Here is a 17194-nt window from a genome sequence, read left to right as displayed (position 1 = left end):
CTATTGATCAGTGCTTGAAGATTCACCGTCTGTGACCACACTTACCTGCTCTGTTGAAGTCCTATGTTAATAAAGCTTCACGAAAATACTTACCCGTCTTCTCCTCTCCTTGTGTGGATGTGACAATAACAATATATTAACATTTATATTCTGCCTGCAATACACTAATAAATGCAAGTTATTAATATAAAATTGTGATTAATAAAACTATGGCTATATTTCAGGGACTTTTTAATAAAAATAAATATGTCTGTTCTCAATAGCGTAGCTATGTTGAAATCTTTTTTTTTTATTTAAGATTTTTTGCCTCTATTATGATGTAGTTCCAGCATTTACCACCGGGCTAACCAGCCAAACCTTGACCCATCATCTGAAGTCCTCTCTGTAATATCTCTATTAATGAAAGTGGGGGGAAAAAAACGTCAACTTTGCCTTGATTTTTCAGGCGCTCTTTGTAGCGTTTGTCCACAAAACCGAAATAATGGCAAACTCTTATAGCGAGTGATGTCACGATATTTTCAATAAGACATAAATATTTATTCTTTACCAGTCAATCTTTAAGAATACACCTCATGCAGAACTGGAAAGCATTAAGTTTGATTCCTAAACCTTTTGTTCTGTCCGTAAATAAAAGACAGTCAGAGATAAACTGCGAAGGCCATCTGTGCTCCTTTGGCCTTGTGCTGTCATGCACTGCATTTGTTGCACTGAGTGATTTTTCTGACAGCGAGAGAGTGATTTCACTGCCTCCCTCTCACATTGTTGGCTGTAGCGTTGTTAGGGGCGACCAGTCTGCTAAGGGCTCACCTTGGATCGAGCTCCTTGGCCACTCTTTTAGCTTTGTTCCATTCTTCTCCCTCAATGAATGCGTCTGTGGCGTTCTTAATGAGGTCCAGGTTGAGGTAGAGCTCAGCAGCCTGAAAAAAAAAACAAAAAAAACCTTTTTGTATCTCAATAGGTCCATGGCTCGAGGACGCCGAAGAATGGATGAAGTCTGTGAGCTTTTTGTGTGGTCACATTGCTTTTGTGTCAAATATTAAATATACACTCGCACACATGGACACACAAGCACACTGAAAGCACTATTTCCTCTTGGTTTGCCGCTCTCAAAACACAATACTATGAAAGAAAATAAAGCTTGTATTTTGGGGGGATTTTTCAAGTATTTGTGCACAAAATTGCACCTGTGAGGAAAATGAAAAACAAATGTCAATGTCAAATGGAGGGTTTTATAGACTGAATGTGATTCTATTCCTGAAAAAAATAAAAGAAGCATACCTCGCCGTACTTTCTGAGCTGAATCAGGCGTGACCTGACTGACTTCCACAGCCTTGTCATGGGATTCAAATTTAATGGCCAATTCTGCTGCCTGGAGGACATGAAAAGATGAATAAACCTTCGTAAAAACTGTAAATACAAAAATAAATAAATATTAAACATAATTTTGCGTAAAATTCAAAAGTGGCTTTTAAATATCGACCGGATACAATACTGAACTTACAATACAATTCATGACTATAAAAATTGTAGAGTCACACTGAAGGCATCAAGGGCTATTTGACCAAGAAGGAGAGTGATGGGGTGTTGCACCAGATGACCTGGCCTCCACAGTCACCGGACCTGAACCCAATCGAGATGGTTTAGGGGTGAGCTGGACCGCAGACAGAAGACAAAAGGGCCAACAAGTGCTAAGCATCTCTCGGGGAACTCCTTCAAGACTGTTGGAAGACCATTTCAGGTGACTACCTCTCGAAGCTCATCAAGAGGACGCCAAGAGTGTGCAAAGCAGTAATCAAAGCAAAAGGTGGCTACTTTGAAGAACCTACAAGATGACATATTTTCAGTTGTTTCACACTTTTTTGTTATGTATATAATTCCACATGTGTTAATTCATAGTTTTGATGCCTTCAGTGTGAATCTACAATTTTCATAGTCATGAAAATAAAGAAAACTCTTCGAATGAGAAGGTGTGTCCAAACTTTTGGTCTGTACTGTGTATATATATATATATATATATATATATATATATATATATATATATATATATATATATATATATATATATATATATATATATATATATATATATATAAAATGCTAAATTCCCAGTTGCATAGGATTTCTATTGAAATTGACTGGATTTTGCACATGAAAGTCTGTCAAACTTTAATCATACTTGCCATCACACTGATAAAATAATGAATTTAAACAGATCGAAAATGTAATAAAATAGTGCTCTTCATGAAGTTAGGACATGGTGCAGACAAATGGCTCTGAGTCTGGACTTTACCTTCATCCATCACTTCAGCAGCAAGTCCATGTTAGAGGAGTCTCCTGACACCTTTGGAATCATAAAGTGACCAGAAGAGTCAATTTATAGGGATAACATGCCAAGAAAGTTCAAGTTCTTGATTGAAAATAGGTTAATGATACAAGAAGCCTATATTACTGCTGAGTGGGCCTTGAACTGACTTTGCAAAATGTTTCTCCTTTTCTTCCCAGGGAAGACAACGAAGAAGCCTTTGATGTTTTCCCACAAGTCATTAAAAATAGGAAAATTATCAGTGGAGATGGATTTGCTGCGTGTCTGCACGTTAATGAGCTGCTCATTATGGATTTAATTTAGGATAAAAAGCTTCCATGTTCTAATAAAGGAGGGAAGCCAAGCAACGAAAAGAGGATCCAAATGTAGTTCAGAGCTGCTAGTTTTTCTGCACAACTGCAGAGCCCTAGTTTCTGAAGGACAATAAACAAGGGAGGATTTTCTGATCCAGCAAATGAGACATATGAAAGTAAGGCAGGAAAAAAAGAAACGGACAGTAGTGGAGTTAAAAGAGAGTTCTTTTACCAGTTGCCCTTGCTTTCATATTCCTTTTGAAGGATGCTTAGCTTGCTGGGCAAATAGTCTTTACAGATCAGCATTGCATCAGTCCACATCCCAGCATCCTGGATAAGAAATAACTCAACTTAAAGCCTGCATAACTTAATATTCATAATCAGCTTATCATAAGAAATCTTACAATTGCTCATACAAAGACAACAATTTATGAAAATATAATTGTGATGAATTTTTGTCTTTTGTAATTTAAAAGTAATTTTAAACATTTATTGCTGTTGGCTCGATTCCTTTCATGATTTATTTCTTTTTTTAATTCATTTAGGATTGAAACATTCAGTTAAATGAAACATTCAGTTCAATTAATTGTTTTTTTCCAGTGATTGTGAACAGTGAACTGAACTGAGTTTTACAATAAAAAAAGTTCATTGAAATGAATGTCTGCTTTTATGTTTGACCTAAATCTTATGGGATTGGAACAACATGAGTGTGAGCAAATTACATTTTCGGGTCAACTGTTCTGTTTAATGTTCTGTTTCTGTAAAACTTAAACTACAGAAAATAGCTGCCCTGATTTTTCTTAAAAATGTTCTTTAAGTTTAGATCTGTGCTTTTTGGTGATGTTTACTACAGCATGGTTATCCTTAACAGCATGGGCATCAAATCCATGAAATTCCACAGTGTAGAAGATTTTGTTTTACTGTCTATGTACAGATTGTGTTTTATGGAATGAGGACTCTTACTTTGTAGTATTTAATAGCTAGCTCAGGCCTTTGGGCCCTTAGCAGGAAGGCCTCTGCTTTCTGGAATTCCTTCTGGTCAAAACAGAACATGGCCTGGCTCACTAGAATGTCTGCCACACTTTCCGGATCATGAGCCTCTGCCACTCTCTGGGCGTTACTCCAGTCCTTGTTATGGACGTGCCTGCAATAGAAATAGACAGACGGTCAACCATAATTAAAAAATCATTTTTAGAAATTCTATGATACAATGTATACACAATGACCACATAATAAATCATGAAGTCAGTTGGATTAAAGATACTGAAACCTTTATGCAAAATAAATATTAATTGAACAGTGTTGAAAAATATACACATATTTTATGGATGGATAGCCATGAAATCATTTTCCTTATTTCCTTTTTGAGTCAGGCCAACTCAAATGCAAAGTCAAATGTGCTAAAAAAAGACAAAGAATGTTTCATTTTACTATATACAATGGTTAATTGGTATCTGTATGCACTAATTATACCTGAATATACTAGAAATCAAAGGACTGAAAACCACTATTAAGTCCTAACACTGACTTAGGAGAGACTTACAAGTTGTCAGCTGCAAAGTCAATGGAAGTTTCCAAAAAGTCAAACTTGTTGAGCAGTTTAAAATGCCGCCTCTCCTCCAAGACTTTTTACCCACAGATAGGTCACTTCTTATCAGCACTGGCTCCTCCATGGGTCTTCGCTTTCTGTTGCAAAGACATGCAGAAGAACTTTGAACATTTAGATTTAGATTTAATAAACTCAAGTTTTATTAAAGGCCACATAGTGTGCACACACACCCGATAAGCTTCCTCCCAGCTCCCACATATCATTGACTCTATACATGTTCACAGCAGCTTTCCAGTCTTGACCCTATAGGTAATGATACTCCGCTTCCTGAAACCTGGATTCAGCTTCTAGCTCCTGTTATAAACAACAACACATAGCACTCAGACCATCTGAAGGATCTACTGAAAATAAGAAAAAACTCCACTGAAAGAGACTTGGCTCAAATGTGTTTAGTAACTAAATGCGAATAGGAAGAATAAAAGAATGGCCAAAATGCTCTCTTGAACCTTGGCTAGGTGAAGGTGCGTTTCCAGCAGCAGGTCTTTGTGATGAACAGCGACTAAACGGATCATATCGTCATACATTTTGTTCTTGTTTTACATGGTGATGGTCAAGTCTGGTTCATCTACTGTGGTAAAAAGCCTAAAGAGAGAGAGGAACATTTCAAATATGTGAAATGCATAGTATGAATTTCAGTATGAATTGTGACTGAAATCTCAAACATGTTGACATTCTATTCAGAGTTAAACATTTTGCTTTTGTCTTTAAAAAAAAAAAAAAAAAAAGAACTTATTAATTATTATAAATTAACCCAGCCAAAAAAGGTGAGATTAGAGAAACAGCAGTGTGTGTATTTGTATGTTTTTACCGTTCGGCTTCTTTGTACTTCCCCTGTTTCTTTAACTCTTGTGCTCTGCTGATGTAGAGGGCAAACACATCATGTGACATGCACTTCACAGCAAGCTGTGTCGGAGACGGACAGAGAGAGAACAAGAGATGTTATTATACATAATAATAATTCAAATGTAAATCGCTGATGATTAGTAATCATTTAAATTGTTCATGATTTGAATAAAGAAGAAAAAAAAACAAGTTGCAGTTCCATCCATCCATGTCTCAGTTTTCTCTTTGAATGCAAATCTACTAATCTGGGATCTAAAGTATTTAATCATAAACAAAAATACTTGCCCTTAAATATATAGCTATCATTAATGAATGTTTATTTTAGAGTCAAATTTATCTTTGCAGAGAGGCATAATGTGACACTGACCGTATGAGCTTGCTCCCATTGCCCAGCCTGAGTGTACATATCTATAGCATCTTTAGTATGATCACCCTTAACAAACAGACGTTCTGCCACCTGTAAATCAAAGAAAAAAAGATTCCCCTACACGGATTCAAACAAGAATATATTTTTTTAGGAATGTGAGTGCATTTGTTTATATCTGACAGATGGAATCTATGCTTTTTGACCTCAAACTCCTGTACAGGAGCATAGTGCTGAGCTATTTTCAGGTAATATTTGGCGGCAGTCTTGAAAAGTATAACAAAATTAAATAAAAACATTATATTAAAACATTAAGTATACACTAAACTTTAAAAGTCTGTGGTTGGTAAGTTGTTTTTAATGCCTTTGAAAAAAAGCTTACAATGGCTGCTATTATTTGTAGCAGTAATACTGGTAAATATTTCAATTTAAGATATTTTATAAACAGTTTTCTATTTGTCTTTAAGACAGCAATATTTCCAATATTCTTTTCAAGGAAAGAATCACATTTTGTGTTTAATGCATGTTAGAAGCATTAGTCAAAAGAACCTTAACGAAAGCTGCTCTACGTGTTACATTTTAAATGCAGAAAAGTGTCTCAGATAATATTCTGCCTAAAGAAAAATGTGTGTAATCTGGTGCAAAAGAGCAAAACCCCTTCACCTGAGGGAGGATAAAAGCTATAGCACTAAGCACCAAAGGTCCTCTTAAAAAGACATCCAGTCGCTTTAGGAGGCAGCGAGCATGTTTAGAGCTTTCCTTTTACTGTATAAGCATTTTTAAGAGGGTTTGAAGCTGGGATTTAAATTAGAGAGGCTTTAATAATGCAGGATTGGTGTGTTATATAGGCTTATCTGCATTACATTTCATTGTTAATATCCTCTCCTGTAGGGTGATGGTACAGACCACTATCTGGTGAAAACACGATTGACCATGCTGGATAAGAACTTTAAACTTGCAGAGATGTATTACATGGAACAGCTAAAGAAGAACAGTTTCTGACACCTACAACTATTCAATTCAAAAGAAAATGAATAAAACCCTTTTTAAATTGTTTCAAATCTGTTCATTTAATTAACAAGAAAAATAGTTGTTTATTTTTTTTTTATTATTGTAAAGTAATTATTCTTAATTTTATTTTATTTTTTGCAGTGGCAGAGGCAGAGGCAAAGGTAATATCAGTTTTAATATACAATATCATAAATATTCATAACCTCTAGTGCACATTTTTTGTTTTATTTAGCCAAAAACAGTGATTCTCAACAGGTTTTGCCAAGAAACATTGGAATTCAAGTTGTGTTCCAACATTGAACCATAATTCTTTGTTGTACACAAGTAAACAAAATGTTTTTAAAATCAATAATTGCTGTTTATTACTGTCTAATATGCAATATTACCATGAATTTCAACAGTGTACAGAATGTTTTGGATTCTGTGTATGGATTCTGACTGTCTCTTGAATTTTGCTGGTGTCATGATGCCAGCAGTCAATAATTTACAGCACAAACATATTATAGACAGCACAATCTATGTTTATTTTCATTTTGAGTGATTCCATTGTCTCATTTAAGTTATGTAGTTTTGTTCATTGTTTTTTGAAGATGAAGCCCTATCACAAAATGTATCAATGTTCTCACAATATTTTCACATACCTTATAAAAGTTGATAAGATTTTTAATGTTGCTTAACATCTTATCTATGCACAGTTAAATTGTTAGTTGTAATATATACTTTCTGGATTTAACAGCTCTCTGTGATGTTCCAAAATATTATTTTTTTTACTGTTATTAAATGTGTTTATCCCTTCAAGGGCCACCCAGAGTTGGAAAATTTCGAGTTACTATTCTATTGCTACTATTCTATTCTATTCTAAAAGAGTTATATTCTTACCTAATGGAGACCAATCAGAATGAGAAAGCTAGTGAAGTAAAAGAGAATGAAGGAGACTTCTCTGGTGCTGTTGACCTCTACCTGAAAGCAGAGCTTCCTGCCAAAGCTGCTTGGCTGGCTATGAGCAGAGACAAGTTCTTATCAAGCCATGACATCTCATCAAAGGAGAGTTTTATGAGAGGGTGAGTTTGACCTGCGACGCAATGTGACTTGACATAATGGCAACTGTTAAGTTCCATGCATTCATAACTTTGAAATGAGTTGCAGAACCACTCGCACAAGTCACTGCCGTGGTATTGTTTGACATATTTGAAGGGAAATAGTTTTACCACTATTTATTCATAATTATAATTATTATTAAACTCAACAGGCAGGAGACCTGTTTGAAAGGACAAGAAATAATCAAAGAGCCTTGGAGTGCTACCGCAGGGGAAATTCTTTTAAGAAAGGTGAGCCTAGCTGATAAGAACAATCAGAATAGGGTGTTACATTACAATTGGAACAATATGTCAGTGGTTGTAATGCGAAGCATCAGAGCTATAGATTCATTGCCTCCTTTGACCTCTGCTGATTGCATTGTGCTTCCACAGCGGTGGATCTGGCTCGCGTTGCCTTTCCTGCAGAAGTTGTAAAGCTGGAGGAAGTGTGGGGTGACTACCTAGTGCAGCAGAAACAAATGGATGCTGCTATCAACCATTACATAGAAGCTGGGTGAGTTTCTAAAGTAGCAATCCCCTAGAGATCAGGGCTATTATAGTTAGAAAAAAAAATTATTTCATTTTTACTTCTGATTAATTTTAATGGTGCATATAAACCACTGATCAAAAGTTTCATTTTATCCAGCAAGAATAAATTAAATTGTTCAAAAGTGACGGTAAAGATTTTACAAAACAAATGCTGTTTTTTTTTTTATGCTGCAGCTTATTTTTTGTGGAAACTACAATGTGTTTTTAGGACTCTAAAGAATTTGAAATCATCTGTAACATTATAAATGTTCAAAATAACATAAAAAAAAACTGCATTTGTTTTGTAAAATCTTTACCGTCACTTTGGAATCACTCAAAATGAAAATAAACATAGATTGTGCTGTCTATAATATGTTTTGTGCTGTAAATTATTGACTGCTGGCATCATGACACCATCAAAATTCAAGAGACAGTCAGAATCCATTCACAGATTCCAAAACATTCTGTACACTGTTGAAATTCATGCTAATATTGCATATTAGACAGTAATAAACAGCAATTATTGATTTTAAAAACATTTTGTTTACTTGCGTACAAAAAAGAATTCTATGTTGGAACACTACTTGAATTCCAATGTTTCTGGGCAAAACCTGTTGAGAATCCCTGTTTTTGGCTAAATAAAACAAAAAAATGTAAACTAGAGGTATGAATATTTATGATATTGTATATTAAAACTGATATTACCTTTACCTCTGCCACTGCAATACATTCATCCCACATGTGAAGCTCCTGGTACATTTCCATCACTTCCACTACTCTTCTTTAGCTGTTCCATGTAATACATCTCTGCAAGTTTAAAGTTCTTATCCTGCATGGTCAATCGTGTTTTCACCAGATAGTGGTCTGTACCATCACCCTACAGGAGAGGATATTAACAATGAAATGTAATGCAGATAAGCCTATATATAACATACCAATCCTGCATTATTAAAGCCTCTCTAATTTAAATCCCAGCTTCAAACCCTCTTAAAAATGCTTATACAGTAAAAGGAAAGCTCTAAACATGCTCGCTGCCTCCTAAAGCGACTGGATGTCTTTTTAAGAGGACCTTTGGTGCTTAGTGCTATAGCTTTTATCCTCCCTCAGGTGAAGGGGTTTTGCTCTTTTGCACCAGATTACACACATTTTTCTTTAGGCAGAATATTATCTGAGACACTTTTCTGCATTTAAAATGTAACACGTAGAGCAGCTTTCTTAAAGGTTCTTTTGACTAATGCATTCTTTTGACTAACATGCATTAAAAACACAAAATGTGATTCTTTCCTTGAAAAGAATATTGGAAATATTGCTTTCTTAAAGACAGTTTTGGGGTCTAGGGTCAGGGTTCATTCCCTAAGGTAAATTTCTAATGTAATTCAGTTTATATATATATATATATATATATATATATATATATATAGAAGAAACATTTATTACATTTACATTTAATCATTTAGCAGACGCTTTTATCCAAAACGACTTACAAACGAGGACAGTGGAAGCAATCAAAAACAACAAAAAGACCAATGATGGGCAAGATATTTTGAGTGCCTACAGTAAATACTTTCATTTCAAATGATCAAGGAATATTACATATTCATAATATAACCCCTTTGAGAAAGCATTGTTACTTTGCTGATTCAATGTCTTTATATGTAACTGTTTAGTTCTTCTGTAGTGCCAATTAGATAAATATTAAGAGCAAATAAAAAGGCACAAAAATAAATGCAGCAATGTTATTAATAGAATGAAAGAATCTTTAAGAAAGGCAGTAAGATTATTGTGTTTATGTAATCATGAGAAAGGTGTCTTTTCTATTACCAATAGTACAGGGGCTGTAATTAAATGTTTATTTGCACACATCTGCCAGTGTCTGTGCTGTCTATGGGTAGGTAAACAATACATAGAAAATTCTTCCATGGGTTTGTTAAGGTGGCCCAAATAAAAAGGAAATTATTATATTAATGTTTAATTTATTGCAGGGTAAGAAATGTGTTGCCTACAATTGCAAGTATCCCAGTATCGAATTACATGACACTATTTGACACACGTCACATGTGCAACTTTAAAATTGTTCCACTTGTTGCTCAGGTCGACGGCCCTTTGTAAAATTCAATAGAAGTTAACCAAAAAAATTGTGCTGAGATGATCTGTAAAGGAATTCAGAGAAACAACAAGATTTATTAATTCTGTTATACTGGTTCCTAGTTGTCAAGGTTAGACGCATGATCTGGACAGCTATGCTGAATTCATCGCAGCAGTGGCTGAGTCATGGAGGTGGGTGGACTGTCTTGCTTGTCTAACCTCTCAGCAATGTGGAGCTGTTGTGCCTCTAGGGAGAGTTTACTCAGAGTTTTCCACATGGCCTCTGTCTCTGCCGACATCTCCAGGGTCTCTAGGAATGCTGTAGCTCTGCACACACACATACACACAATGCGGCTATAAATAAGGATACTTACGTCTTTTAAAGGAATAAATCACCCAAAAATCTGTCATAATTGAATCACTCTCATCCTGCTTTATGTCGTTTCAAACCTCCATTACTTTCTTTGTTTTGCAGAACATAAATGTTGGTTGACAAACTGTATTGGTTGTCAGTGACTTCCATTGTATAAAAAAACAAAAAACAATCATCTCCAATTTCTTTAATTATTTTATTCTTATGTTCCATGAGAATGACAAAATGTAATTTTTGGGTGAAAAAAGAAAAAGTTGAAGTCTAATCCATGCTTATTGGAGGTGGCTGTGGTATATATATATATTTTTTTGTTTGTTTGTTTGTTTTTACCTGTAAGGTATGAGACAGAGTTAACCCCTTCAGTCACAATGACTTCAGTTTTGCCATTGGGTCGGTCCAGATCTACAATATTACCCTGTCGCAATGATTAAATACAGTGGACTCAAACAAGAAACTGAAACAATAAGGAGCAATTTGGGTGAACATGGATGAGACTTCCTTAAAAACAAATATTCATAAATATTCATTTTAAACAACCTAGTTGTCTGGGTCACAGTGGTAGTGCGATTCCTTGCAATTGTTTGCATATTTAACCCCTTGAATAGTTCTATTAGTGAATCAGGTGTTTACCGTATTTTTCGGACTATAAGTCACACCTGAGTATAAGTCGCATCAGCCAAAAAATTTGTCATGATGAGGAAAAAAAACATATATAAGTCGCACCGGACTATAAGTGGCATTTATTTAGAACCAAGAACCAAGAGGAAACATTAACGTCTACAGCCGCGTGAGGGCGCTGTATGTTTTCTGTGGTAGACTACAAGAGCACTGAGCAGCATAGAGCGCCCTCTGGTGGCTGGAGACGGTAATGTTTTTCTCTTGGTTCATTTCTCTCAGTTCATGTCAAATTAATTTTGATAAATAAGTCGCACCTGACTATAAGTTGCAGGACCAGCCAAACTATGAAAATAAAGTGCGAATTATAGTCCAAAAATACGGTAAATAACATAGAAAAGCCACGTAAATAAAATCACTATTAATTTCAGCTCACCTTGAGGGGAAACATCGTGACCCTGTCCGGGCTGTCGATGGTGTACCAAACACACAGGTTTCCTCTGTTCTGGGCCACAACTGCATCACTACCCGGTTCCCACTGAACATAAGGACAGAAACTCTGCATGGTGCTCTTCAAGTTACTCTCAATGTCATACAGGTGGAGCTGAATGTGGAGAAAGAGACAGAAGTGACAAGTCATTCTGATTTTATTAGTGATATTAGAGCTTAAATGATGAAGTTCGCCTCTTACTGTGAGTTTCTTGTTCCTAAAAAGCAGTTTACGCCCCGTTTCATTCAGCTCCAGCCAGTCTATCTTTGAGTCATGGTTTATAGTGCCCAAATTATACCCACCCACCAGGTCCACTAAGAAAAGTCAGGAAGAGAAAAGGATTATGGGAGATGAATGCACCAAATACCAGACACAGATTCTTTTCTGTTGATCCAAGGCCAGAAATTAACTTTTAAACAGTAAGAGGTTTTTTTAAAGAACGGATAAAGTATTTTTGCCATCAAAAAAATAAGTCTATAATAAACAGAATGACAAAAATGTGGAGATGGCTGCCATGAACATCACCGTACACATTTGTACACAAAGACATGCAGCAAAAACAGAGGCACGAACATCCGTGCCCTGACAAATCAATGAGTCTTTCATGAATCATGAATTCTGTGACGTTTCCCTGAATTTCTGATTCTTTGTTCACAAATCACCATTCTGATGGGAAGGAGGGCGGGGGAGAGGAAAACACTTTCCAATTTGCACTTTCTGAACAGGTTTTAAGCACATGGATCAGTGAGGGGGAAAAGCACTCTGCTGTCTGTCAGAGGAAAATAAATTGGATGAAAGTTGTTTCTTATTTTCACCACCTGAAGAAGAAACAAGGCAAGCAGGACAGAGGGAGCATGCCAGGACTTAATTAGCACAGGAAGTGGTCAGAAGCGTGGCAGATGGCTGGCGGTAGCCGGTGAAGGAGAGGGCCATGACGATGACACAGCAGGGTCACCATCTAATTGAAAGGGAACGTCCGAAGCTACTCAATGTCAACACACCTTTCTACTGTCCCTCAAATGTTCCTCTATCCGTGGAATCAAATAATGGGTCATAAGAAGAAGGTGTCCCATTTAGAGCAGAAACAGATGATTATGTAATCAATACCACAGATGATGTCATTTCATTAAGCTGTTGATGAAAACAGACTGAGATTCCTTTCTGAGCTACTGTGACTATATAATTCACATTTTTGCATGCGCTCAGTAGGCTAAAATTAATCTTAAATCACACGGGACATGCAAAACTGAGCTATCAGGGCAGGAAGACATGATTAGCTTTAAAATAAAATGATGTCATCCCTAATTACCACCTGAAAAGCACTATAAAAATAATCTGAATTGAATACAATTCGGTCACTCAAAATCTTAAAACATTCCAAATTTGTTTGATGGCATTCTGTATTAGAATGATTATTTCATTTTGGTGAGTAATTAAGATCATATCCCTGTCCGAAGTACTGGGCAATAACTTACCAATGGCAATAGTTTTGATGTCAGTGAGGTAGGCCAACTTTTTGTTGTCCTCCACCCCCCCTCTGCTTTCTCTCATTCAGACGCACACTGCAAACACAAACACACAAACCGTGGAATAAACACTTCCTGTGGGTGCTGAGGGACCTGTCAGTGCTCCATCAAGAGGAACCAAGCACTGCATTCTGACAGCACCTGACAGGCTTTATACATGAATGCTGATTTGTGATGACTAGGTCTGCTCAGTAAGAGCTAGCTGTATGTATCAACAGCAATAGAAGTTTTCAGAGCAGAATGACAGTAACAGGAGTGCTATGAAATCGAATGTAAATATCGCCATCTAGCGGTCAGTAATAGACCTATGCATGTTATCTGTACAAAAATATTGTTCACTATAAAATTATGTGTGTTGCTACATATAAAAACAGAACGGACTCTAATTGTATCTATATTTGTAATTTATTATTGAATATAATTATTAGTAAATTAAACATTAAAAATATCAAATTCTAAATCCTATATACATTATTATATTTAAAAAAAGTATAATATTTAACATTGTTTAATTTCTTGCTTGTTTGAAGTTTTGGAGCATCCATGCTTGTGTAATTCCTTTTCCAACATATACAACTTATAACATTTTATAGGAAAAGCCATTACAAGGCAAAAAAGGTTTTTAATTTTTTTAATGAAGCTAAACAAATGTAGTAAAAAAAACTAAAAGAAAAACTGTGATAAACATAAACTCGGTCCGAACAGATCCCAGGATTTCATTGCTTCCATATTCCACCAGCGCCAGCTCTGTAGCATTGAAAATCATTCACACCTGCCCAAAAATATAGCAATTTACAATTAGACAGCAATGACTTTAATTATATCAGCTAGGGCTGCATGATTCATTAAACCCAGTCGTTTTCCCTTTGCACCATTCTCATAAATGACTGAGGCATCTTAATAACACACAATAAAACAATAAAAAACAATGTACCATTTCATTTTCATGGAAAAACTTTTCACTTCCCCCGGACCCCTGCCACGCCACCTTTAATAGGAGAGTGATGTTGTTTACTGAAGTACAACACAGCCATCAACTTTTGCTTTCCACTACATTACACAGAAAGACGCAGAGACAGAGAGACACCGCAGCCAAGGCCCTTCACCATTATCTTATTTGTCACACTGAACTATCTTCCAGCTCCCATAAGAGGACTTTGGAAACTCAATTAAACATGGATTAACACAGTGAACCATGACAGCCCTTGAACTTTTAATTAGACATTTTAAACCTTGGTCCACCCGATGGAGACACTGACTCTGTTATAATATGAGAAAACTGGTCCAGAGACATTCAATACAGACTGTTTTATCTAAACAGAGATTTTAATACAGACTAAATGATCAAGAATCATTGTTTACATATTATATATCATATATATAAGTTATAAATTAAAATTAAAATTCAATTTATGCATTTAGCAGACACTTTTATCCAAAGCGACTTACAGTGCATTCAGGCTATCAATTTTTACATATCATGTGTTCCCGGGGAATCGAACCCACAACCTTGCGCTTGCTTGCTTGCTGGCGCAGTGCTCTACAAGAAATAGAGCAACTGTAAATAATCAAACAAGGCCAAATTTGACATCCTACCTCACTTCATTTGTTGGACACCAGGTCCCCCAGCAGCAGTGTGTCTGAGGTGTGAGCCACAAGATATTGATCCTTCCCCATGACTTTCTATCTCATAACCATACTGAGATTTCAGCACCACTTGGGTGCCATTGGACAAATTCTTCACAGTAACCTGAGAGGGTTTAAGAAACAAAGTTTGAGAACATCCAGTTTGTAGTTTAAAAACAAGAGTCACTACTGAAATGAACGGAGATGTGCGATTTAAATATCTACAAGTATTGCTCACTTTAGAGATGTTTTTACACATCATCTCCACAGCCCCTCAACTGTCCCAAGTGACAAAGCAGCACCTCAACATCACTGAGCCATTGTTTCTTTTGTTTTTGTTATCCCGCTGAATTCTTACCAAATTCTAACCATCTTGCAGACAAACTTGTGAGTAGAACTGTATGTGTGGTGTATATATACTGTGTGCAGGATTAGTGTGCACGGGTTTCAGGAAATTAATGGAATTGTGGTGTGAAAATCTTTCTAAAACTGGCCACCCAGACTGACCACAGAAAGCTGAGAGCCATCTTTCTTATATTTTAAAAGGCACTAATAAAGCCAGAATTATTAGTAGCATTATGAAGTACTTACTACTCCTCTCCATTTTTGTAAACAAATATAATGTTGTCTGTTTGAACCAATGCTATCTTGGCTGAATCAGGAGAAAATGCCATGGACTTGACCACATTCTTTCCATTCTGCAACAAATGATAAGGCTTCATGCTTCATTTAGCATTGACAGAATACAACATTTATTTGTAATATTTAATATTCAGTTCAATAATTCCCTGATAACTTACTTTAGGGTCTGCAGGCTTTGTAGTAAATCTGTCTCTTTTTCTCCCAGCTCATCATACAATATAACCATTTTATCAATAGTGCACACTGCAAACTGTGCGTTGTTAGGAGCCCAGGCCATACAGGTGACTTTCGCAGCTCCATCCTAAACAAAAGTCATCTACAGACAAACTTGTTCAATGCAGAGTCGCTTGCTGAGATTTAAATAATATTTGGAATGTGCTGTTTCTTGGCACAACGTAAATGCATAAGACGAAATCTGGCAGGATACATAAGCATCCTGTGTTGCTAAGCTAAGAAGCGTTATCATCATGGCTACAGATAGCAGACTGCCAAGAGCTAGTTAGGTTAGTTAGCGTCGCTAAATAATAACGGGTTAAAATATTTACCTGAGTAGTTAGAAGAGTCTTCAGATACTTTAGCTGCATGTTTTCCTTTAATAAAAGTTTCGGCGGAGTTATACGGACGTATTACTTGATATAGCCATATAGTCAGGTTGCAGACATTTTAGTTAACATAGATTACTCCCTGGTTACCGTCGCCAAGGAAAAAACGTATGACGTGGTTACGTAGAATGGCACGAGACGTTTGAACAAAGACTGGATTAAATTAAATCTAACAAATTATAATTATATATAAAAAATAGTTTTTTTGAAAAAACCAATTCTGGAGATGCCGGGGATTGAACCCGGGGCCTCATACATGCAAAGCATGCGCTCTACCACTGAGCTACATCCCCATTCTGCGAAAAATGTCTTAAAGCACTTAAAACATTGACATTTTAAAACTCGCTACTTCATCGGAATGGTAAGAAACTCGATTACTTTTATGGCAGTCGCTATGTTAAATGGCCGTAAAAATGGTCACACTTATGTTGTTCGGAAATAAATGGGAAAATACACGAAAATACACAGAATATTTAGTGTGTAACTTACAATCAGTCTTCTATAGTTTTTGGTAACTTACAATCTACAAATCATTCACGGTGCAAAAATAAAATTCAACATGTTATGTTGCCTGCAGAGTGGACGCGGACTTACATTTCTGTCTCACACTTGTCTTGTACACACACACACACACACACATTTCACATAGATTTCCTCAGCTCAATGAAAAATCAAGCATGATGAGGCACTTAGAGACAGTCTAAACAACACTCATTAGTACAGTGAAACAAATGATACTAGTACTAAAAATAATATTTTAGATAAAAAATAAATTTCCTCCACACACACACACACACACACACACACACAGGAGGTGCCTTTCCAAGCATTTTCATGAAGTTAAAACATTTCAGCACGTTAAAAGGGAGGTTGGAGATGTGTTCATCTTGGTGAATAATTCAGACATGGTAACAGGCAAATACACTTTCGTTGAAGCCCCTGACAATCTGGATGGAACATTAAGGGTCAATGCTGCTGCTCATTTTTGGGTAAAGTAAAATAATTCAGTTTATTCCTTTATTCACCTTATTTTCCATGGCAACAACGGCGCCGCCATTGCGCTCGTTTTGTCATATTACTTCCGGCTGAGGGACCCGGACGTAACGTACCTAAGCTAGTCAAGAGGGTCTGGCTGCAGACATATGGGCGAGTGGAGCTCCACTCAAGAGCGGAAATACGTCACCTCCA

The 17194-nt window shown here is 36.2% G+C and overlaps 1 non-coding gene and 1 pseudogene across 1 annotated transcript; both read right to left on the bottom strand.

The window, feature by feature from the left end:
- Positions 1 to 3766: 3766 nt before the first annotated feature.
- Positions 3767 to 16245, bottom strand: LOC127938243 (intraflagellar transport protein 172 homolog; annotated as a pseudogene).
- trnaa-ugc (transfer RNA alanine (anticodon UGC)) lies at positions 16228 to 16299 on the bottom strand. The gene has a single exon. It is a non-coding gene; the product is annotated as a tRNA-Ala (tRNA).
- Between the last annotated feature and the right edge of the window lie 895 nt (positions 16300 to 17194).

This window comes from Carassius gibelio, chromosome A20, assembly GCF_023724105.1.
Source record: "Carassius gibelio isolate Cgi1373 ecotype wild population from Czech Republic chromosome A20, carGib1.2-hapl.c, whole genome shotgun sequence".
Classification (NCBI taxonomy): domain Eukaryota; kingdom Metazoa; phylum Chordata; class Actinopteri; order Cypriniformes; family Cyprinidae; genus Carassius; species Carassius gibelio.
Note: the sequence above shows the minus strand (reverse complement) of the source record. Positions and strands in the feature narration are given on the sequence as shown.